Source organism: Schistocerca cancellata, chromosome 4 (assembly GCF_023864275.1).
Source record: "Schistocerca cancellata isolate TAMUIC-IGC-003103 chromosome 4, iqSchCanc2.1, whole genome shotgun sequence".
Taxonomy (NCBI): domain Eukaryota; kingdom Metazoa; phylum Arthropoda; class Insecta; order Orthoptera; family Acrididae; genus Schistocerca; species Schistocerca cancellata.
In genome coordinates this window covers 460,133,266-460,158,044 of record NC_064629.1, presented here as the reverse complement: position 1 = coordinate 460,158,044, position 24,779 = coordinate 460,133,266, and the positions used below count along the sequence as shown (strand labels likewise).

Here is a 24,779-nt window from a genome sequence, read left to right as displayed (position 1 = left end):
TCATCAAGCGATCTGAATATTGTGGGCACTTGCCACCTGGGAGCATTTCAGTTTATGAAGAGGAATACTCTACTTCAAGATACAGTGACAAAACTGCTACTAACACACAAATGAAATTGTCCCTATGCCTACTGTGGCTACCTACCTGTCATATTTTGCTAACAGCAGTACAGGCTCATAAATGAAATATTTTATATGTTCCTTGTACAATATATATATAGTTACTACAATGAGTTCTCCATTGTTGCAAATTGTTTGTAAACTATTTTGTAATACACTTTAGGATTATTATTGTAAGACTAATAGTGTATAGCATTTTTTTCAGTTTTGACAAATGTGTGTGCGTCTTACCTCAGTGTTAAAGACAACAGTTCCTCAGGTTGTATAGTTTCCCTAAAATTTGACCTTTTGTAATTGTATGCCGAATAGCCGCAAGGTTATGATGAAATGTTCCCGTAGGTGAAATTTCTCCCCGTGCCCCTCTTCTGTTCTTCATGTAAGTCATGAAATTCTCCTAATCTGCTTCACTTGCTTAGTATACGGGTGGCCAAGAACTACCTTTGCTTTAGGTTGGTTCTTTGTGTTGTTAGGTGGCAGTGTTTCTGACATTACTCAGCTGCCATGGACGAGCTTCAATTGGCCATAGCCATACAACCACATGGACAGACCATTAGTCATATGAATACAGCTCCAGTAGACATCGAGGTTTACTTTGAGTTATTTAATTCACAGGATTTTAAAAGGCATATAAATTGACCTCACTCCCTATTGTGACACTCCAGTGTATGGCGATTCCTTTTGTCATTGTTACTTTATAAACATGAACCTCCAAGAACAGATTTGAGACAGATTTTCTTATCCTAAATCTTGTCTCCAATCTAGTTTCCTCTGGAAATTAACTGAATAAATGCTGTTTGAGAATTCTGTCCACAGCTCCGTAGTATTTATTTACTGTCGTAGAATACATTAAATCTGAAGTATCCTGTAACATGTAATCACAGACCATAAATGTACAGGTCAACTGTTTCAAAAATTGGGAAATATTCTATTCCCAAATGAAACCCACCTGTAATAATAATAAACAGGTAAGTTTGAATGAATGAATTGTGCGTGCTGGGGAGAGTCCTAGCTTCTACCAGTGGTCTGTTCCCCCTTTCTGCTTTAGGTACATTGTTCAGAAAAGTTAGAATGTGAGTGCACTCATAATAGGATTACAAAACATATTCCGCAACAGATTCCTAACATACAAGACTGTTTGGTGGGATATAATCTCTTCTGCAGGAGCTACACATTTAGCAAAAGTACAGTCATAGTTAACCAAAAAACTTAACTGGGGAGGATACTGTTGATAAATTGCTCAAAAACATTTTGCATTAGCTGCATACTCCCTGAGGTATGTCGACTTAGTCGAAGGGAGCAAGGAACGAAAGAGCAAGTTTATGATGAAGAAACTCTACAGTGAAATAAAAAGAAAATAAAACAATAATCAAAATAAATGCAGTCTGTTCAGAAGTGCACATCTGTGAAACAAACTATGTTGATCCATCTCCTTCAGTGGAATAAACTAGGAACCTCTGTGCCATCCTGTCCATAAGGTGACCGAGATTTTACTGGTCAAGCATGTCCACTCTCAAAAGTGCCCTCCCAATGTTACCCAGTGTATGAGGATGGTTACCGTGATGTCACACTGGAATTTTAATTGCTCCCAAACATGTTTTATCGAGTTCATTTTGGCAGACACAGCACACTGTTCATGTATTTCTGCACTATCATTTTTGAGGTATGAATGTGTCATGGGCTTATGGCCCTGTTTATGGGCTGGCAGAGTTTTAAGATTCGGCACCAGGTCTGTCTTTGACCTGCTATTTAGGTCCATATGCTGTGATATTAAATTCCTCTCACCATTAATCAGCACACTGAAATGAATGTCCTGGGCAAGGGGGAAGTTGGTGCTCGGCAATCCACCAATGGATCCAGCACTGTATTGACACCAGGATATACCAGAAGTGATATCATTGCACATTGTTTTGGCCAGTCTGCCAGCTGCGGACAGAGCTCAGGGCTTGGCTTACATATAGTGGGTAGCAGGAATTGCTTGATATCTACATCTACATCTACATCTACATCCATACTCTGCAAGCAATCTGACGGTGTGTGGCGGAGGGTACCTTGAGTACCATTATCGGTTCTCCCTTCTGTTCCAGTCTCGTATTATTCGTGGAAAGAAGGATTGTCGGTATGCCTCTGTGTGGGCTCTAATCTCTCTGATTTTATCCTCATGGTCTACGTAGGAGGGAGAAATATACTGCTCGACTCCTCGGTGAAGGTATGTTCTCGAAACTTCAACAAAAGCCTGTACCGAGCTACTGAGCGTCACTCCTGCAGAGTCTTCCACTGGTGTTTATCTACCATCTCCGTAACACTTTCGCGATTACTAAATGATCCTGTAACGAAGCGCGCTGCTCTCCGTTGGATCTTCTCTATCTCTTCTATCAACCCTATCTGGTACAGATCCCACACTGCTGAGCAATATTCAATCAGTGGGTGAACAAGCGTGCTGTAACCTACTTCCTTTGTTTTCGGATTGCATTTCCTTAGGATTCTTCTAATGAATCTCAGTCTGGCATCTGCTTTACCGACGTTCAACTTTATATGATCATACCATTTTAAATCACTCCTAATGCGTACTCCCAGATAATTTATGGAATTAACCGCTTCCAGTTGCTGACCTGCTATATTGTAGCTAAATGATAAGGGATCTTTCTTTCTATGTATTCACAGCACATCACACTTGTCTACATTGAGATTCAATTGCCATTCCCTGCACCATGCGTCAATTCGCTGCAGATCCTCCTGCATTTCAGTACAATTTTCCATTGTTACAACCTCTCGATATACCACAGCATCATCCGCAAAAAGCCTCAGTGAACTTCCGATGTCATCCACAAGGTCATTTATGTATATTGTGAATAGCAATGGTCCTACGACACTCCCCTGCGGCACACCTGAAATCACTCTTACTTTGGAAGACTTCTCTCCATTGATAATGACATGCTGTGTTCTGTTATCTAGGAACTCTTCAATCCAATCACACAATTGGTCTGATAGTCTATATGCTCTTACTTTGTTCATTTAACGACTGTGGGGAACTGTATCGAATGCCTTGCGGAAGTCAAGAAACACGGCATCTACCTGGGAACCCGTGTCTATGGCCCTCTGAGTCTCGTGGACGAATAGCGCGAGCTGGCTTTCACACGATTGTCTTTTTCGAAACCCATGCTGATTCCTACAGAGTAGATTTCTAGTCTCCAGAAAAGTCATTATACTCAAACATAATATGTGTTCCAAAATTCTACAACTGATAGATGTTAGAGATGTAGGTCTATAGTTAAATGCTTTATCTCTGAGGACATCCCCATCTGTGTGAATGACTATAGGCTTTTGTGTCTAGTGGGAGGGCCTGAGGTCATACTGGAGCTGCAACCAGGACATGAGCAAAGGTGTAGCATGTCTGTAGATGATGATGGTGTTGTAGTAGTAAGTAGTAGTAGTGGTGGTGGTGGTGGTGGTGGTGGTGGTGGTGGTGGTGGGTCTCTGGTTCAGACCATTGCATAGGCCTATAGTTGTGGTTGCTAAGGGCTGTGTGAGGGCTGAATTCAGCCACAGGTTTTGTGTGTTATTGTACCCAAAACTGAGTCCTATTACTGAACATATGCTCGTGTCTGGCCACAAATCAAAAAGCTGGTGCCCCCTGTGACCAATGCTAATACCTTGCATCTGCCCTGGGATCTGACCCAAGTTACAAGTCCAGACATAGGATTCTGCACAGTAACAGATACTTTAACACTCACTGTAGGTTTACAGGGACAGGTGCAGAAGGTCAAACAGTTTGTGAGGTCTGTGCACATGCAAAATTTTAGCTGACCTGTGGCCATAGATAGGAGCAGTTGTGTACATTACATGGAAGTCCTCTGCCTGTTGAAGATTCTCAACAACCCTTCTTTTGTGTAATCAGCAACAGCAGGTATCAATAGCAATGCAGAAATGATGCGGCACACTACAACAACTGCTGCCAATGGTGGAAACGGTACGTCACACGGGCTGCAACTGTCACAAGGAGCTAAGGCAGCCAGATGGCCAGTCTTCTATTGTGGTGTGTATGAAGTACTTAGTTGTCTTACCACTGTTACTATAACAAACCTGCTTAGTTTATGGACTGTATTGGTTTCACTGTTGGTTTACATTCACTGTGCAACTTACGATGACTATTGTTCCATTTAGAGTTTAAACTTTACACTTTCAAAATGAATGATAGTGAAAATGCTCCACCTCAGAAATAGATGCTGATTGAAAAGTGGTGATGGTCAGATATACAATACCATTTGGCTGGCGGAACAGTTGGAACACAGATGAAGTTAACAGGGGGCCATCATCTGTAAAAGTAGTTCAGGGGAATGCTCTGTACTGCAAACATAGTTGTAAGGGCACATATGGTAGCATCTGCTGTTCTTTTAGACATCCATGGCCTGTAGGAAAAATTTGAGGGTACAACTATTGCCAAATGATCTTTGGTTGACGGAGTCGTGTACATTCAGAGCTCTTGTAAAGATGTGTGTTTAACTGAGTAATAACAATTAAGGCACTATTATATTGTAAGTAAATTAGTACCTATTGTAAGGTGCCAATTGAAGGTTTCACATTCAATTACATATTTTTTGGAAAAAGAAAACATTTTATAGGCACAAATTTTGGACTAGGTTTTGTTTATGTTACTGTATACTATAAGTTACATGACTATTTCAATAAAGTACAGTTTCTGTTGGTAGTGTAGCCTTACACACTATCCATGTGATTCTCTAGTAGTTAGCCAAAGAGAAAAGTGCATATAATGTAGGCTCAGTTCTTTGTTTACTTTTCTTTCATCATGTAAACATTGCAGGTTTAATCATTTCTATTTATCTGGAAGTTTTGAATATTAATTGAGTAGTATAGTAAGTTATTCTTGTTTAATTTAAACTAAAGCTAAGATTGTTTGGCATGAGTGAGAAGTGTATGACTTGCTGAAGGATTATTTCTGTGGCATGGTGTGAGGGTTGTTGCAGTGTCTTTCATGGGGTGAATATAGCATGGGAATCGGGGACATAAATAAGGCTCATTGGCTGTGTAGTATTTGCTGCAGATATAGGAAGATAGTGGAACAAGGAGAAGATTGCTGCCCTTCTGGTGGAACTAGGTAAGACAAAACAAAATCTGGAAAGATTAAGGGGGGAGAAGGAAAAAGAGAGGCAGGAAGTGACAACAGGTTATAGAAGAAATAGGAATAGGACTGACTCTGGCAGTGTTGTTGTAAATGTGGAAAACAGGTTTGGTCTGTTGTCACAGTTGAAAACTAATGCACCACAAGTAGATGTAGGAGTAGACAGGACAATATAAACTTTCAAGAAGTGTTTGCAAAGAAAGAATTCAGAAAAAGCTGTGAAGGAGAAGAATAGGAAGAGCAAGAAGAAGAAGAAAAAGAAGAAGAAGAAGTAGTCTTTGTTCTTAGGTAGTTCAAATGGTAAAGGTTTTGGCCAACTGGTGGTCAGGTTACCAGGTCACAAGTTTTTTTAAACCTAATGCAAGTCTGGGTCAGGTGATAGAGGCTGGAGCAGGCAACAGGATAGACAGTGACCCTAATTATTCCATTGAGGGTGACCTGGTAAAGATACCTCCAGCAACCAGGCATACTGGTGTTGAGCTTGTATCTGTTCTGAGGCACCATGACTGGCCCCATTTAATCGCTATTAGCAAAGTTAATTTATAGGTGGAATGGCTTCTTGGATCGGGTATGGGGTCTCATATCACTGTGGTTCTTGTTGACTAAAAGTAGATAAGACTATACTTAGGCATGGCCTTCAACACAACGGGACAGGCAAGGGAAAACTGTCTCTGCTAATAGCAAATAACTTTAGGGGTGTGGTGAAGTACCAAAACACAAGTTTTTTTAAGGATAGGAAGGGCAGAAACAAAAGATTTTTAGAGACAGGCTGAAAATGACATTCACATTCATAAAACAGGCAGCCAGAAAGCAAATCTAATGCACACACTTCATACAGACAGCCTCTGATTGAAACTGGAGATACTCAAAAATTGACAGAAAAATTAGGTTCATCTAGTTGTAATTCAGCCAGTGCACAAAATCAGTTATCCTTATTGCATCAGAATATCTGACAACTGGGATAAGCATATTTGTGTTGAAGACAGAGTTGACCGAACCAGTTGATATAATCTGCCCCTCTGATCATGATGTGACACTGGTAGAGAGATGTTAAATGTTACAGGATTCAAGTTAGCTTCTTACTTCTGTAGAGAAAATATGGAAAGAGGAGTAGTTGCCACATTTGTCAGAAATTGTTTTGATTTAAAGAACATTTATATCAATAAATTTTTCTCAGAGCAGCACTTAGAATCTTGTGCAACAGAAGCAGCATTTCATAAGTCGTTTATAATAGTAAGAATATACAGAGTACCTTCAGGGAACTTTAACCTCTTCATTAAAAAAAGAATCTGGAAGATCTGTTGCCCCATCTCACAGAAAAAAAAGGAAATATTGGTTGCTGTTGATTTTGGTGTGGATTTATTGAAAAGCTCTGACAGTAAACAATCATTGCAATCAGTAACGCAGTAATTCAATTTGATTCCTACTGTGAACTTTGCAACTAGGATATGTAAATGCTCTGAGGCCACTATTGATAATACCTTTGTAGACAAATCTAGGAAAATAAGTCAAATCTCAAAACTAATAGTAAATGGGCTATCTGATCATGACATGCAGCATCTTGGGTCAAATGTTGAAACTTGTCAGGATTGTAGCGGCACCACCATTTAGGAGAGGGAAAGCTAGTTTTGTGCAATATTCTGAACACAAGTTACAGCCAGGTGTGAGCTGGACTGCAGTGAGTTACGCTGACCAGCGGTTGCGAAGTGGAATGGAGGCCACAGGGCCATCAAACCGCTGAAAAGAGTAAACGCGGCGGCTCGCATGGTGCAAGCTACAGGCAGAATGGGCCTAATGGTGCAACCGGGGTGTGGTGCGTACGTGACTCAGAGCGATGCGTTAGCGAAACAGAGGCATGCAGCTGAGTATAAATAGGTGGTGTTTTCTATCGAGATTGATTCAAATGTGGCAGCTCTCCTGGACAGCAGAGCATGTCACACTACTGGCGACACACGGCAGCAGATGGGGCACCAGCATCCCAGCCCACGGCGAGTCATTGTTTTGACCCTCTGAGGCCAAAGTGGGGCATTCAAGTGTGGCAGCTCTCCTGGATGGCAGGGCACATCACTCCGCCGGGCTACATGCAGCAACAGATGGGGTGACAGTGTCCCAGTCCACAGCGGGTCGCTGGTTCGGCCCTCTGAGGCCAACACGGGGTCTGCAGCGAGCCAGGGGAGGCCACTCTTTGGCTCGCTACCGCAGGCAGTTGTCTCTGCTCCTGACACACGCTGACACGCTGGAGACTTCTGTGGCTAGGGCCACAGGTTCGGACGCCAGATTGGGGGTGGTCGTTGCCGCCGCATTCTCAGCTACGCTAGTGAGGAAGAAGCAGCAGTGGGGCCAGCCTACAGCTCCCAGTAGAGCAGCGCAGAGTCAACAGGGACGGTGGCCACTGAGTCAGCTGCTGGCACAGCCATCCTGACGTAATCTGAACTCTACAGCTGGCGAACAAGGCCAGCACGACACAGTGTTGCATTGCACAGGTTGCTGGGTCAGTGGCCTCAGCATTGCGGGGCCTGTGACGTGGACCGACGTCAACGAAGCACTGTAGTGGAAATGAATAAATCATTTGGAAATCTTGGCCGAGTTTTAATATGGCACCTCCTGGCACCCACCCACTACATGTGGTGTCAATACGCCACATTCGGCATCTGATACCACATCAGGATTAAAAAATCTATTAATTATGAGTATAGGAAGGTAATAAATCACTCAAAAATTGAGAATGTCAGGAGATTGCTCAGATGTGAACTGGATAGGTGTTTACAGTACTTCTGACTAAAATGGAAAATACAAAGCATTCATTAATGAAGTTACTTCCTCTTTTGAACTTTTCCCCCCTAAAGACAAATCAAACAGAAGTCTAAAAATAAACCATGGATTACACAAGAAATGAAGATATCGTGGGACAAAAAGGAGACTGTATCTACTATCTAGAAACAGCTATAATGTTAGCATTGTAAGGCATTACAAAGAACACTGCAAAACATTGAAGCAAGGAATCCAGAAATCTAAGCAGTTTTATCAAGAAAAAGAGGTTATTACGTCAGGTAACAAAATAAAAACTATATATGATATAGTGAAGCAAGAGACAGGTGGGGCCAAAAAGGAAGAGGAACAGATAGCTCTAAAAATAAATGAGACATTGGTAACAAGTACATGTAGTGTTACATACCTCCTAAACAGTTTGTTTCTGTTACTGACAACTTGCAGTTATCAGGTTTGGTAAACAGTGCAACGGAGTATTTTGGGACGAGTCTTTACAAATAACTTCAGTAGGATGGAAGTGACACTCATGTCTCCCAAAGAAGTAGCATCCCTCTTAAAATCTAAGAACTCTGGTGTTTATGATGACATACCAATGAAGTTAATCAAAGAGTGCCCATGCGAGTTGAGTTCTATCTTAAGTTATTTGTGTAATCAGTCTCGTATCAGCAAACATTTTCAGACTGGCTAAAATATGTTGAAGTTAAGCCTCTTTACAAGATGAGGGATACAGTGATACCATCAACCAATTTCACGTTGCCAGCTTTTTCAAAATTATTTGTAAAGGTTATGTTCAAGCACCTCCTTAAGCATCTGACTGCAAATAATGTATTGTCCAAGTCACAGTTTGAGTTTCTTAAGAGTTTAGATGTAAAGAAAGCTATTTACACGTACAGTGAGAATATACTTAATTCATTAGATAACAAATTAGAGGCAACTGGCATTTTCTGTGACTTGTCGAAAGCCTTTGTGTGAATCACAGCATTCCTATAAGAATATTAGAATTTTATGGTGTCACCAGCAGTCCTGCGAAATGGTTTGAGTTTTATCTAACTAATAGGAAATAAAGTGTGTCATTGCACAATACCTGTGTAGTAAGCAGTCAGTCATCATTTGATTGGGAAATGATTAGATTTGGTGTTCCTCAAGGTCCCATCTTGGGTCCACTGCTTTTTCTTGTGTGCAATAATGACACCTCATCTGTCATCTGCCAGATGACAAGTTTGTTTTGTTTGCAGATGATACAAACATTGCAATAAGTAGCAAGTCAAATACAGATATAGAAATAGCTGCTAATCAAATGTTCACTGACATTAATAAATGGTTTAAAGCTAACTCACTGTCATTAAACGTTGAAAAGACCACTATATGCAGTTCAGAACCTGTAAGATTTCCTTCTTGCATGTTTATAACATATGAGGACATGCAGCTCAAAGAAGTCGACAGTGTTAAATTTCCGGGATTACAACTCGATAATAAATTCATTTGGGAAGTGCACACCACAGAATTGCCGAGCCTAAACAAGTCTGTATTTGCAATTAGAATGTTGCCAGATGGAGGCGATATAAATATAAAAACTAGCATACTTTGCTTGCTTTCATTCTATTATGTCATATGGGATCATATTCTGGGATAACTCATCAAACCAAGCAGAAGCATTCTAGCATGCAAAAGCAAGTAATAATACTAATTTGTGGTGTAAATTAAAAGACATCATGTAGAAACCTGTTGAAGGAACATTGTACTTTAACCACTGCTTCTCAGTGTATTTATTCCTTTATGAAATTTGTTACAAGTAATATATCTATTTCCATCCAATAGCTCAACATATAGTACCAATACTAGGAATAAGATTAAGCTACATAAAGACCTAAAATCACTTACCTTGGTCCAGAAAGGTGTCCAGTATTCACGAACACGCATTTTCAATAAATTGCCAGAAACCATTAAGAACTTGGTTTCAGATAAAGCACGGTTTAAACAGAGTTTGAAAGACATTTTTATAGGCAACTCCCTGCACTCTATTCATCTCTTAGACCAGCTTAAGCAAAACTGTTTGTTAGATTACCGTTTTGACAGTACTTGGTCACAACAGTCAAGCTTTGGTTTTTTGTATATTATAAATTTATTAAAAGTGCATAACTGTTTCATTCTGACAGTATATTAATTCTGTAAATATTAACAATTCCAGTTTGCTCTAATGTATTTACTGTTTCGACAGTCTCCTGTGACAAATGCTTGGGGTAGTGGGTTTTATATTCAAATTTCTTATCTTATACTTTCAGACTTACTCCACACTCACGAGAATCATCTCAATTTTAGATCTATGGAATGAAACCTTCATCCAATTCAATCACCACCATTACTGCATGAAATGGTTTGGCGGCATCAACATATGCTCAGTCCCATGGCTGATCTGGGTTGGTCACAGGAAAAAATCGTTGGGCTGGGGCTACCTGAGCTTGCACACAGGCATAGCTGGGTTGGACCACCTGTTCAATATCTTTGTCCAGTCAGGGACAGTAAACATAATGGACCACATGGGATTTCATACTAGGCACCTACCAGTGTGTTATGTGAGGCATTTGGAAGATGTGAGGCAGAGCATGGATGGGATGACATCCCAGCTTTCTTCTTCCTTAGTAGCCAGCAGTGGAATTCCTTTGGTGGCATTCAATTGGTTGCACGTGCCATGACATTGACACTTGTTTGGGAAGAGACAAGAAAGGTTTCTGTCAGCCTTTTACAGGGAAAATGCTTGGCATTTCAGTGCAGGCAGTGACACCACACTTGTTTGTTGTGCTACTCAGGACATGACTTACATAGATGTGATGCATTAGGGCACATTGTCAGCATTATTGTGAATCTCCGTTATGAGCTGTGTCTTGCTCTGGGTGCCAAGGTGGCTTCATAGATAGTGGTCAGAAGCACACACTGGTGAAGTGGAGAAAGTATCCAGATCTGATGTAGATTACTGAATATCATGTGACAGTTGGTTCTTAGAAGATTATTTTGTATTTTGATCATCTCTGGACTGTTGATCACAGTGTCAACTACTAGGCCTGATAGTTACTGCACTGTCTTTCTGAAAAACTTGCTGTGCATTAGAAGCAATGTCAAATGATCTAGTGAAGTTCAATACCGCTCTGAGAGAAAGATCTGATGATGGAAGTGCTGTTGATTGTACTTCCTGACCACTAGTTAAGCGAAGAACAAAGTTGTGATTTGGCATAGTATTCACTACACTGTTTATATGTGAAATTGCAGTGATTTAATAAGTCTGTGACGGAGGCCACTTACAGCTGACCAGACTGTTTATTATATCAGTTAAATTTTAGCCTTGCAGCTGCTATGTGATTTTGCTGGCCATAATGGTTAGACAGTAAATCACAGAAACTTGCCATGTAGCTGAAACAACTGCAGAAAATTTTCTCATGAATTGTCCAAAATGTTCTCCATTGTGAAGCAAAAAGCCTATGGCAATCCAGGCTTGGTATACTGTTAATCTTACAGTGTTTGAATGATGTTCAGCTTCATAGGTTAACTGGCCAGGACAACAGGTTTCTCTCGGACCTGATGTTCATGTTGATATGGTGCAATACTGAAGTGTAAGTCTAGACAATCAGAAACAGCCATATCCTGAAGTAATGAAGTGAAGTAGTCCTCAGCCCTAAGTTCACTGAAAACTCAGCATTTTAGTAAACAAAATTCAAATGAAGGTGTTATGTCTTTGCCTTCCTTCAACTAGAGAACCAGCTGACAGTTATCGAGAGATACACAGATTAACTACAATTTAATTTAGCATTTTCACATACTTGGTACCATTTACAATTACTAGTTATTTCCCTTCCTATTCCACTTTCAAACAGCACAAAGGAAAAAATGACTGTGTCTGTATGATCCCTAATTTCTCTGATCTTGTCTTCACAATCCTTACTCTAAATGTACATTGACTGACTACAGTAGAATCATTCTGCTGTCCTCTGCAAATGCCAGTTCTCTAAATTTTCTCATTAGTGTTTCGTGAAAAGGAGGCTACCTTCCCTCCAAGTATTCCCATTTGATTTCACAAGGCATTTCTGTAACACTCCTATGTTGATGGAACCTACCAAAAACAAATCTAGCAGCATGTCAGCCTTAATGTCTTCCTTTAATCTGACCTGGTGGGGTCCCAACATGCAAGTACTAAAGAATGGATTGCACAAGCGTTCTTTACACAGTCTCCTTTATAGATATGCAACAATTTCCTAAAACTCTCTCAGTAAGTGGAAATCTGCACCCAGAAGACATGGTTTGATGTCAGTGTCCCTACATATCAGTACACAAGTATGTGTATGATTAGACTTCAGTTCTGTGACAGGCACATTTTTCACATTTAGTGCTGTTAGCAGGCCTGGTAGGGTACATATGGGGAGTGAACCGCCTCAGATGTTGAGTGATCATTATGGAGGATGCAGGGCTGTCACATACTGGTGTGAGACAGTGTTAGCTGCACCCATCAGTTTTAAAGGGCCTTGCTTGTGGGTCTGCATTCAGCCATGTGGTCTAATTCTGCAATATCTGGATTTGTGGGACATTCAGATGTGACAATGAACTGCATAGGGCCTTGTGGGGTTCCTTACTCATCAGTAAGGTTCCAGCTGACTGTGTCTGGCCACCACAAGGTTGGATTAGTTTGTTGTGCATCAAGCACATTGCAACCTCTTCACATATGCACTTGCCATCTGAGAACACATAATGGACCCCCGTCAACATTCTGGGTCAACCCTCACAATTGGTCTGATACTAGCAGCACCTGGATTCCATGTGTTGGCTGCCATTAACACAACACAAATGGCAGCATCTGCAATGCTGCTGTGACCACAAAATTTGGACTGCTAATGAATCTTGGTTCTACCATAGCCCAGATGACCATTGTCAGTGAATATGGCAATGACCGGGGAAGAGGTCGATTCTTCTAATATTTGAGAGGTACAGCAGTGTTATTCCTTGTCATAATGTGGGTAGCCACCAAGTATGACTTCAGGTCACAGCTGTTAATGATTGAAGCAGCTCTGACAGCACAGTAATACATCATGGATATACTGTGTTCTCGTATGTTACCTCTCATGCATAAGTGTCTTGGTGCCATTCTTTCAACACTACACTGCTCATTCACACGTGGCACACCTGTCTGTGATGATTTACTCCCATAGTCAGCAAGATCTCTAGATACATGTCTGGATCCAGCTTTTATCTAAACTCTGACTCGGTACCAGTATCAAGGACAATTTACAACAGTTGTGGCCAGCTTGCCTCATATTTCCTTCTCCCTTTCTCAGTACCTCACTTTTGCCAGCAATGTATTGTGAGCAGCTGTTGCTCTGTAAGAGTTATTTGTCTGTTTTTAAGGATAGATAATATTTAAAAACAAACTTTTGGTATAGTATTAATTGTAATTTTCATTGGAGCTGTTACATCTGTTTCAAGATGGAAGCAAGGCCCAATTCTACTTTCCACCTCTAGTAATTCATAAATTTCCATATACAGCACTTCTTAATGAAATACTTTAGTTTAAAATCGTGTATTTAACATAGGATTTATTGTCAAAACTCGGGGAAAAACGTGTAGGGAATCAGATGAGATGTATCTTAAAGGGCAAAAAAAAAAACCTTTTCTTTCACTCTGATATACATATTTTTGTACTTGCAGAAATTGTAAATTTTAAACAATTAGGTACTCTGTGGTTTGTTTATATTGCTTAAGCCAAAATGGTTCATTTGAAAGCATACAGGAAATATTCTTCCCCAGTCAAAGCTTGTGCTCAGTCTTCAATGACCTCATTGTTGACAGGACATCAAAGCCTACTTTTCCTTCCTTTGTTCCTTACTGGGATGTACAGATGCAGTTTGATTTGTACTCAGATGACAAGACAAGACACCACACACACACACACACACACACACACACACACACACACACACACACACACACACACTAATTACAAAAACTCAAAAAGTTTTTTTAGGCATTCACAAATGTTCGATATGTGCCCCTTTTAGTGATTCGGCAGACATCAAGCCAATAATCAAGTTCCTCCCACACTCGGCACAGCATGTCCCCATCAATGAGTTCGAAAGCATCATTGATGCGAGCTCGCAGTTTTGGCACGTTTCTTGGTAGAGGTGGTTTAAACACTGAATCTTTCACATAACCCCACAGAAAGAAATCGCATGGGGTTAAGTCGGGAGAGCGTGGAGGCCATGACATGAATTGCTGATCATGATCTCCACCATGACTGATCCATCGGTTTTCCAATCACCTGTTTAAGAAATGCCGAACATCATGATGGAAGTGCAGTGGAGCACCATCCTGTTGAAAGATGAAGTCGGTGCTGTCGGTCTCCAGTTGTGGCATGAGCCAATTTTCCAGCATGTCCAGATACACGTGCCCTGTAAGGTTTTTTTCACAGAAGAAAAAGGGGCTGTAAACGTTAAACTGTGAGATTGCACAAAACACGTTAACTTTTGGTGAATTGCGAATTTGCTGCACGAATGCGTGAGGATTCTCTACTGCCCAAATTTGCACATTGTGTCTGTTCACTTCACCATTAAGAAAAAATGTTGCTTCATCACTGAAAACAAGTTTCGCATTGAACGCATCCTCTTCCATGAGCTGTTGCAACCACGCCGAAAATTCAAAGCGTTTGACTTTGTCATCGGGTGTCAGGGCTTGTAGCAATTGTAAACGGTAAGGCTTCTGCTTTAGCCTTTTCCGTAAGATTTTCCAAACCATCGGCTGTGGTACGTTTAGCTCCCTGCTTGCTTTATTCGTTGACTTCCGCGGGCTACGCGTGAAACTTTCCCACACACGTTCAACCGTTTCTTCGCTCACTGCAGGCCGACCCGTTTATTTCCCTTTACAGAGGCATCCAGAAGCTTTAAACTGCGCATACCATCACCGAATGGAGTTAGCAGTTGGTGGATCTCTGTTGAACTTCATCCTGAAGTGTCGTTGCACTGTTATGACTGACTGATGTGAGTGCATTTCAAGCACAACATACGCTTTCTCGGCTCCTGTCGCCATTTTGTCTCACTGCGCTCTCAAGCGCTCTGGCGGCAGAAACCTGAAGTGAGGCTTCAGCCAAACAAAACTTTATGAGTTTTTCTACGTATCTGTAGTGTGTCATGACCATATGTCAATGAATGGAGCTACAGTGAATTTATGAAATCGCTTCAATCATTTGTAATAGCCCTGTACATAACAGCTCTAGCTCGCTGCAGTTAAATTTGGATTGTGAATAACCAGTGTTTTATTTAGTACTCTTTAATCCACTTATCTGGAATGTTTGCCTTAAAAAAAGACTACTACAATCATCTGGCCTGGTTGCAGAATATTTAATCAAAGTTCATACCCAGCTATCATGTAACTATTGATAAATATTCTTTCATTAGTACTAAAGTCTTCAAGTTCACATGTGAACAAACCTCAATTTTATCAGCAAGTCTGTGGCAACTGTCAAGTACCAAAATCTAACTGACAGAAGTGCAGATCCACAAATAATACAATGAAATTTTTTATGTACTGCAACACTGCGGCTTACTTGCTACTCCGAAAAACAGCCTCAGACAGAAAATACAGATAAGAGCAAAGTCGATAATATCAATGCTCAAGAGTTCAACTGTACAATTTCCTATGGGTGGCACCTTGGCTACATGTATATGCAGACATTCCTCCTCCCCCCCCCCCCCCCCCCCCCACCTCTCCGTTGTCCAGAATTGACTGTCACACTCCAAACTACAAAATGTCCAGGACACTGATTCTGACAGATGTTGTTATTATTAATTATACATCAGTGGCCACTGAAGTTGCAAACCATCAAGGCTGCCTGCAACAAAAGTCAAATTAGCATTCAGCATACTACATGCTTGGTTGTACAAATTATTAGCATACCCATACAAAGTGGGTATGGTGTGATGGCATCTATATCCTACATATGAGGAAAGATTGTGCCATGGATTTCTGATTCAGAAATCATTTGAATGTTTGTTATCTGTGAGATCATGTTATGCCTCACGTAAGGAGGACCATCTACCAGCCAGGACAGAATACTACTACAACAGGATTGTGGCCTATTTAGACTGCTGTATATCTTTCCATGATACTGCTATTCACATTGATAGGGATTCCAACTGTCATGTGATAAGGGAATTGATGGGGTCAAGAAGGTTTTATTCAGTACCATGCAAGATACCAACTGCACCCCATGACTAGTGTTGGAAAGGACTGAGATATTGTAGTATCCTGCCATTGTTGTGGGTTCACGTAATGCAGTTGCAGAGGTGTGCACCCAACAACAACGGATACAGGAATTGGGTGGAGACACTAGGAAACTACTGTATGGCTCCCAGTGTGTGTGTGTGTGTGTGTGTGTGTGTGTGTGTGTGTGTGGTTCTGAGTACAAAGTTTGTATCCTGTACACAGCCAAATTTTGTTGTGTATTCCTTTCTGCTACAGTGCATACATATAACAACACTCCCTTATTTGCTACCTTTCTTGTTGTAATTTTAATGGCCAGCAGTGTGTATTGATAGAGCGTTTGCCACTGTGGGACTTCAGACATCATTGTACCTTCATTTCACGCATTAAGTCCTGACACGGCTGATATTAGTTCTTTCCCTTTCCTTTCCCCCACTATCTCCTTTCAATTACATGAAAAGTTTCAGAATCATACTACCTACAAACGTGGCATATGTATTTGATGTTGCATTTTTTCTCTACACTGTGCTCACAGAGGCTGCATACCATACACCACTTTCAAATGAAATTATTTGTAGTCATTTTCTAGAAACAAATGTTTACAACAGAAAAAAATCCCATGTTAACAAATCAGTTTTTAACCAATATTTTCATCAGTCTCTGAGAAATTTCAATAAGAACGTAGTCACTGAAATTAGGTTTTGACCAAAACCACTTTAAGAATAGCTTTGCTTCTAAGAAATAAATATTGAAAAGGTTGCAGACAATCCCAATCATGAAATTCCTAATGTAGTTGTAAATGTACCTTTCATCTTCAAATAAATTACTCCAAATTACTGAGAGAGAAAACATCAGTAATTCACAATCGATTCTTATTGTTGGCAGGAATAAGATAAAACATCATGACCACCCCTTGTAATACCACTGAACATTATCAGAATTGTACAAATGCTAAAAAATTAGAAGCAGTGGGAAATTCTGTCAATAATTAATATTTCATAAGCTCTATACAGTCACGTATATGTTATCACTCATGCACAAAATAAATCAATTTTGCGAGCAGCAATCTTATTTATGATAGACTAGTGCCAACTGTTACATCTCAATTGAGCTAACAGATTTGCATTGCAATCATGAAATATTTAGATGGTGAAGTGTGTGCCTCCTACTGAGTTGTGAAAGTGTTGTATTGCAGCATACATAACGTAAAACTCCATGTCTGTTGCACTCAGTTTCTGCTTTGCTGTCAGAAGCATTTGCAAGAAAAATGCTATGGGCTGCCAGACTATGTACAAGTTGCTGCAAGGTGGCTCCAACCTATAGCTGGCCTGCATTCACCATTAACGCTGTCAGTGCACTATGCTGTAGGTGCATGAGGAGGATTGCTTGAGCTGCATATAACTTAATTTAGTTGAACGCCACCAGTTCCTTAACACACTTCACTTTCCTCCTGCCAGCCATACATTTTTCCTTTCAACAACTCTGTGAGGGATGTCTGCAGTTTGCAAGATCCCCTCATTCTAAACTGATACTGTTATTACTCATCTCAGCTGCGAGTCCATAGAGGGTGGTATGTGTGATGTACAGCATAACTGGTCAGCATTTCCACCCGGAATTTGTGAGTGTAAGTTGGACCTTCCTTGATCCGCATTGGTGGCTCGTGTCGTCTGATTTCCTCCTACCTGTGCATGGTGCAGCTCTCGTAAATGTCGTCCCATCCAGATTCTTCATTGGCACATTGGATGTGTCTGTTGGTTGAAGCTAATTATCTGAAATTGCTGTTGATCAACTTTGGGGTATCTATTTACTTGAAATTAACATTCAGAATGCTGTAATATCACTTTTATTCCTATTAAATCAATAATGAAACACTCATGTCACAAACTACTCATAACCGAGAGCACGGCTACCATTGAATAAGACAGGAAGAGCTCTTAACGCCGACTGCTGACTCTGGTGCGCAGTCCGTACCTCTTACTAGTTTCGTCACAGGTCGTGGATTTCCGATCAAGTTCGTACTTACTAAGATATGCATTTGTTAATGAACAGGTGTGAATTTTAATGAGGCAAAATTATGATAAATAGTTTTACACATCCAGAGGCTTCTAGTATTCATGTTGTCATAAATGACAAACTATTAAATATAAATAAACAAAATCGGTGACTTTGGCACCAAGATGGCGGTACTTCCCGTCATATATATTTCCCAGGTTGACGCTTGTTGCTACAGTCCAGCGCCGAGCCTCACCCCACTACACGCGACATATGGTCACATTGTCACCTAGCCAGCCAGTGTGGGAAATGCTCTCTGACTCATGGCCAGCTATTGACTACAGCACTTCCTAACTATCGTGAATACATCAATAGGAGACAATAATTTATTAAAACTGGTAAAAAATGTCTTCCTCACATAAGAGGCACCTTACAAGTTCCACTTCTTTCAGTGGGTACCTTCTGTAATAATTAAGCATTCTGACAAAGTGCCACAGATCTTTATGTCTGTGGTATAAGCACTTTGTGAAATTTTTCCATCCTCTCAGACATTGGAGCTATGCCCCTTGCCAACATGTTAAAACTGAGAAAGTTCACATTACTTGCTTCCCAAGATGCATTTTTCTTTGTTGATAAAAACCCCATATTAGCATAGGCATTGGAAAAGCTATCTGAAATGGTTTGCATGCTACTCTAGTGGCTCTGAAAATACTAGAATATCATCCACATAACAAAACACAAAATCAATGTCTCTGAGAAGCTAGTGAATGAAATGGTACCATGTTTGTGCCACATTTTTTTCAGACAGTGCATCATGAAATGGTACTCAAACAGGCCAAATTTGTTAGTGATCGCCATCTTTTATACCTTTGGATGCAACCAGTATTTGTCAGTGGGTCTTTTCACAATGAATGATACTGAATATTTGAGCTTTTCCAGTAGCATTTTTGAAATCCCTTATGTGGTGAATAGGGTTGGCACAAATCTGATATTCAGAGCTCTGGTCTCAACACACATGCCATATATCATTCAGCTTGAACACCACGTGCAGTGGCGAGGACCACTGACTGACCAAAGGTACCATCACACCTTCTTGGACCTGCTTACTAATGTTTTCTCGCACAGCTGCAAATTTTTCTGGTGTTAGGTGGTGCAGCTTGGCCACCACTGGTGGCTCAAGCAATGTCCAAATGAAACATATAGTATTCTGTTTGCCCAAGTGCCTTGCCTCTTCAACTGACTTCATGTCTGAAACTACTATTATGCTATCCAAGTTCCAGTTGCACTGTGTTGATTCTACTGTTACCAGTGATAGTCGTTTCCCACTGTGGAGATGTGCCATTAGTAGAAAGTGGCGATGGAAATCTGTTCTTATTATAGGTTTGACAAAGTTCATGACTATGAAGGCCAATGCAACTGCCTATCCACACCGAGTTCAAAATTCAACTGCTTCCTTCCATCTGCCTGAACAACGTACTTATTAGCTGCTGTCAAAATCTGTGACCTTGCAGAATCATCTGCATTGAAGCTGTGATGGGGGAGCATACAGAGATCAGATCCTGTGTCCACCAGGAATTTGGTTCCTGTTAACATGTTTACTACAAATAAAGTCTTTTGGAGTCATTTCAAGCCAACTACACAAAAGCAATTATCTGGAATTGTTGAGGCAACTCTTTGTGGAAGGCTCCAAATACTTCTGATATTCGAAGTGCACTTCTTGGAAGCTTAAATACTGGAAACCTGCCACAAAGGTTAAGCAATGGCATTTTGTGTGTATTAGTTTTGGAACTCTGTGACTTTTGTGTCAGAACCCGGAATGGGAGTGAAATTTGCCTTGTGAATATTAACATTATCCTGCCCTGAGGACAAGTCTGGGCACTTGCCTCCACTTTGTTTGAAATAGACTTGAGCTAACCATTTGTGAGCAATAGTGGGATGCTTGTGTCACGTTTGTTCATCAGTTTTCATGTTGTACCACCAGATCTGTAAAGACAGCAGTGTTGTTTAAAATTTTCTGCAATGAGCTGTTAGCAGACATCATCATGTGTGGTGCAACTGGCTACACTCTTCTGGTGGTAATGGAAGCGTACATCTTCATAGCTCCTAATGTAACTGAAGGGGAATAGTGATTAGTGCAACAAGAAGAAAGCAACAGCCACTGGCACCTTTCAGTTGGTATCGGGAGCATTTGGGTGACTACAGGGTACTACGAATTTGAGCTTTACTTCTGAAACCTTGGTGATACCAAGACCTACTGCATTTCACAACACGTCATGACATCCTGATCACGCAGAAAGACTATATTACACCATTTAGTCTGACATGTCATCAGTGCATTGTGCTGCAATTTCTGTGTACACAGCTCTTAATTGTGGTTGTCAAGTGTGCACTGCTTGGGATGTATGACCAGGGCCACTAGGTGGCTCTGTCCCTAGTCTGTGCAGCTCAGGGACTTGCAGCATGTATTTTGTTTCCATAATGCCTATGTTGTACTGCAAAAAACTTGGAATGGCTTACAATTTATCCACTAGCCTGTCAAGTGACAACTGTGTCTCGCACAAAAATAATCCGAATGTTTGTAGGTAACAGTTTGAGCCACATCATCCATAAGGAAAATTCTGGTAAGAAATCCATCCCTGTCAGTGTTTGCAATAGCTGTTTAGGTAATCTGTTTCCCCAACTGCTGGTCTGTAAGTAATCTCTAAAGCCGTACTTCAGGTGTAGTCATTAAACACTTGATGAGGCAGTTTTGTTTTTATAATCAATGTAACTATGCCTTAGCAAAATTTCCTCATATCTGCAACTGGAATCAAAGGAAATGGGGGAGTAAGTATCCGTTTCTCTAGCCAAATAGTCAGCCTGTCCATCTCTGGGATGCCCACATGACATGGGACCCAGAGAAAGATAATTGAACAGCTGACACAGCCAAGGGGCAGAGAGAACGTCATGGATAGTAGAAACCACAGGTTGATGGGAGTATCATCGGTGAATAGCCTGCAGGTTGCTTATTGAGTCAGTGCAAATTAAAACACTGTGAAGGGAGGTCTGAGGAACAAAATGAGGGTTCTGAATGGCTAGAAGCTCTGCTGTGAACACACTACATGATCCCGGCAATAAATAATGTTCTAAGTCAGTAGGAGATGTGAAAGTGTACCCCACACTATCTATCTCCTTAAAACCATCAGTGTAGAAGATGGTGGCACCATGGAACTCTGCAAGAATGGCATGTACAAGACGCTGGAAAACCATATGTGGAACAGGTTGGTCCTAATCAGTGTTCTAAGCACAATCCAAGGGGGGAGAGGAAATACATGGAGCACATTCCAGTGAGTGGAAATGAAAATCCCGATAGGGGTAAGTGAGACACATGCCAGCCGGCAATCACACCCATGGGCAATTGTCAGGAAGGAGATAGTCCTCATTTGTGAAGAGGACACGGTACAGGGGATGGTCATGGAATTGGCAAGTGGCAACTGCATAAGAAACCACAAATTGGCTCCGTCATATTTGTAGAGGGGGAATCCCCACATCTGCAAGGAGACTGTTAAAGGGACTAGTGCAAAAAGCACCAACAGCCAATGCACCCCACAATGGTGAACAGGGTCAAGTATTTGCACAGTGGAAGGAGCCACTGAGCCATAAACCTGACTACCATAATCAAGTCTGGACAAGAGCAAAGCACAGTAAAGACAGAGAAGAGTGAATAGGTCTGCACCCAAAGATGTGTGGGCCAGGAGGCCGATAGCTTTAAGCTTCCACATACATGTAGTCCTCAGATGGCGAATGTAGTGCAGCCATGTCAGATTTTTATCAAAAGTTAGGCCCAAGAAACTGGACTGTGCTACAGCACAGGTAGACCAAATAAGGTTGTGGATTGGGGTATACTTTGGGTCAATGGCAAAAATGCATAACCCTGTTTAGGGGAGAGAACTGGAAGCCATGGGAGATGGCTCATGCAGAGGCCCGTTAGATGGCACTTTGGAGCTGGCGCTGAGCGGATGCTACTGAGTGGGAGCTATACCAGATGCATAAATTGTCTACATACAGCACTGGGGTAACCAGAAGCCCAGAGGGATGGCACCAAGCCATATTGGATGCATCACGTAGGTCAAAGAAGACTGGGACAAGCCTGGAGATTCGTGTACCCAACATAATCTGAAGCTAACCACCTTCTCGAGCAGTTTAGAAAGTACAGACATCAAGCTAATTGGGCGGTAACTGTCAAGAGACATTCAGTTCTCCCCAGGCTTAAGGACAGTGAAAGCTATACTGTCTCACCATAGCAATGGGTAAGCACCTGTGAGCCAAATGCAGTTGAAGACCCTGAGGAGATGTTGCCACTGGGTAACATCCAAGTGTTGCATCATCTGGTGCCGGCCGCGGTGGTCTAGCGGTTCTAGGCACTCAGTCCGGAACCGCGCGACTGCTACGGTCGCAGGTTCAAATCCTGCCTCGGGCATGGATGTGTGTGATGTCCTTAGGTTAGTTAGGTTTAAGTAGTTCTAAGTTCTAGGGGACTGATGGCCACAGATGTTAAGTCCCATAGTGCTCAGAGCCATTTGATCATCTGGTTGTTGATAGAATCCGGGCCTGTGGCCATGTCACATGAAGAGGTAAGCCATTCAGTGAATGGTTCATTAGAGGGTTCAGTGTGGTGTGGGTTGAAACAGGGGGGGGGGGAGTATGTTCGATTCAGCCGATCTGCCGGAGAAATGTGGCAGGATAGAAAGAGTATGCCGACGTGGTCACTAAGTCTGTCACAAGGTGCTCTGTAAGGACCAATGGATGGATGCACAGAGCACCTTGGAGGTTAAGACCCAGGACAGTTGACCATCTCTGGGGGCCCAGAAGGTCATGGAGCTTGGACCAAACCTGCAGTGAAGAGGCATAGGTCCAAATTTGTCCCCTATTATCCACAAGAAACCATGGCTTTGTGGTAGTGACTGTGTCCCCATCTGTCCTAGTACAGACAAGGTAGTGGAGAAAGTGTTTCATCCCAAGAAAGTGAGTCTGGCACCTGGCACTCCTCCCATGTTGTAACCGGGAAGGGAAGGTTTGCCGGGTCATGCAATGCAGCATTAAATGATCCTTCACCATTTGAGAGATGACCGTTTGAGAATGGCCAGATTTTTGCAGCTTGATATGCTTCATTTGCAAAGCTTCCACCCAGATATGACCCTCTCTGATCAGGGGCTCTACTCACGGGTGCCACCCAGCAACTGCAATGACCACCTGGCACAGGTGTTGCCGGGAGTTCTGGTGTTCCAGGAAGACAATACATGGGGAGGGAACAGCTCAGGCATCAGTAGTGTGATCCCCAAGTGGTCAGAGAGCTCAGCCAGGTAGGTACATAACAGCCCCACCACATGGACTGGCTACATGCGCTGGTGACATAGCAAGGTTTGTTCATGTGTGTTTTTTGTTTTGTTTTAGGGTGCAAAAACTACTGGGGTCAAATGCACCAAATTTAAAAATATAGAACCCGAAGACAGAGGAGTTATAAAACAACTATACCCCAATTGGCATAAGAGAAGATAGCTAAAAACAGGGACATGGAGAAAGCACTATGAAAGACACCATACAGAAATGGAGATCCAGATCTAAAAATTAAATGGCCATCATATTGCTTTGACAGATAAAAAGTAAAACACTGTCAACTGCCCATGCGTCATATGCTAAAATGGTCAGTAACTCAGACGGCAAACCCAAGCAGGAATGTAAACAGTTAAAAATATGTATTCCATCAGGAAGCGGTGGACAGTTAAAACTTGGGCCCAATGTGTACAAAGTAGTGGGGTAGCGCGACTTTGCAAGTGATGATGGCTAGACAGGCAATGCCCAATACACAACCTAGTTAATGAACTACTCCCGATGGGAGGGCTGAGAGGAGGTCGTCCAAGCCAGTGGGAGGGGCTTAATAATCCTGAGCTTATTTCCATGAAGGGATAAGCAATGGCAATGCCAAAGGAACAGCATTTCCTGACAGACGGCAACACAGAGATCATTGGAGGGAATATAGGAACTAGGGGGCGGAGGTACGAGGACTACAGGTTTTGCAGCAGCATAAGCAGCCTTGTTTCCTGGCAGACCGACATGACCAGAAACCCACATAAACAGAGTGGCTCCACCACAAGTGAGCAAGTGACAGTTTTCGTGGACCTTTTGCACTAAGAGATGTGTGGTGTACAGCGCACATAGACTTTGAAGGGTGCTGGGAGAGTCCAAGCAGAGGACGCAATTGAAAAGTCTGTGGCCTGATAAACAGCAAAGAGCTCAGTTGTTAAAACTGAGCAGTGTGCTGGGAGCCGATATCAAAAGATCTGGGTGTCAAAGACAAAGGCACACCCAACATCACAGTCAGTCTGAGAGCCATCAATGTTTACAAATGTACTATCGGGAAGTTCCATGCAAAGGCCATGAAACAAAGCGGTAGAGTGGGGCTGTAATCGTGTCCTTAGGAAATGAATGAAGGCCAAGGTTAACACGGGTCCTTCACACAGCCAAGGTGGGGAAGGGTTCACTCCCA

At 41.8% G+C, this 24,779-nt stretch overlaps 1 pseudogene; it reads left to right on the top strand.

The window, feature by feature from the left end:
- Window positions 1–24,779, top strand: part of LOC126184258 (high mobility group nucleosome-binding domain-containing protein 5-like) — a 45,534-nt pseudogene that overhangs the window by 4,790 nt on the left and 15,965 nt on the right.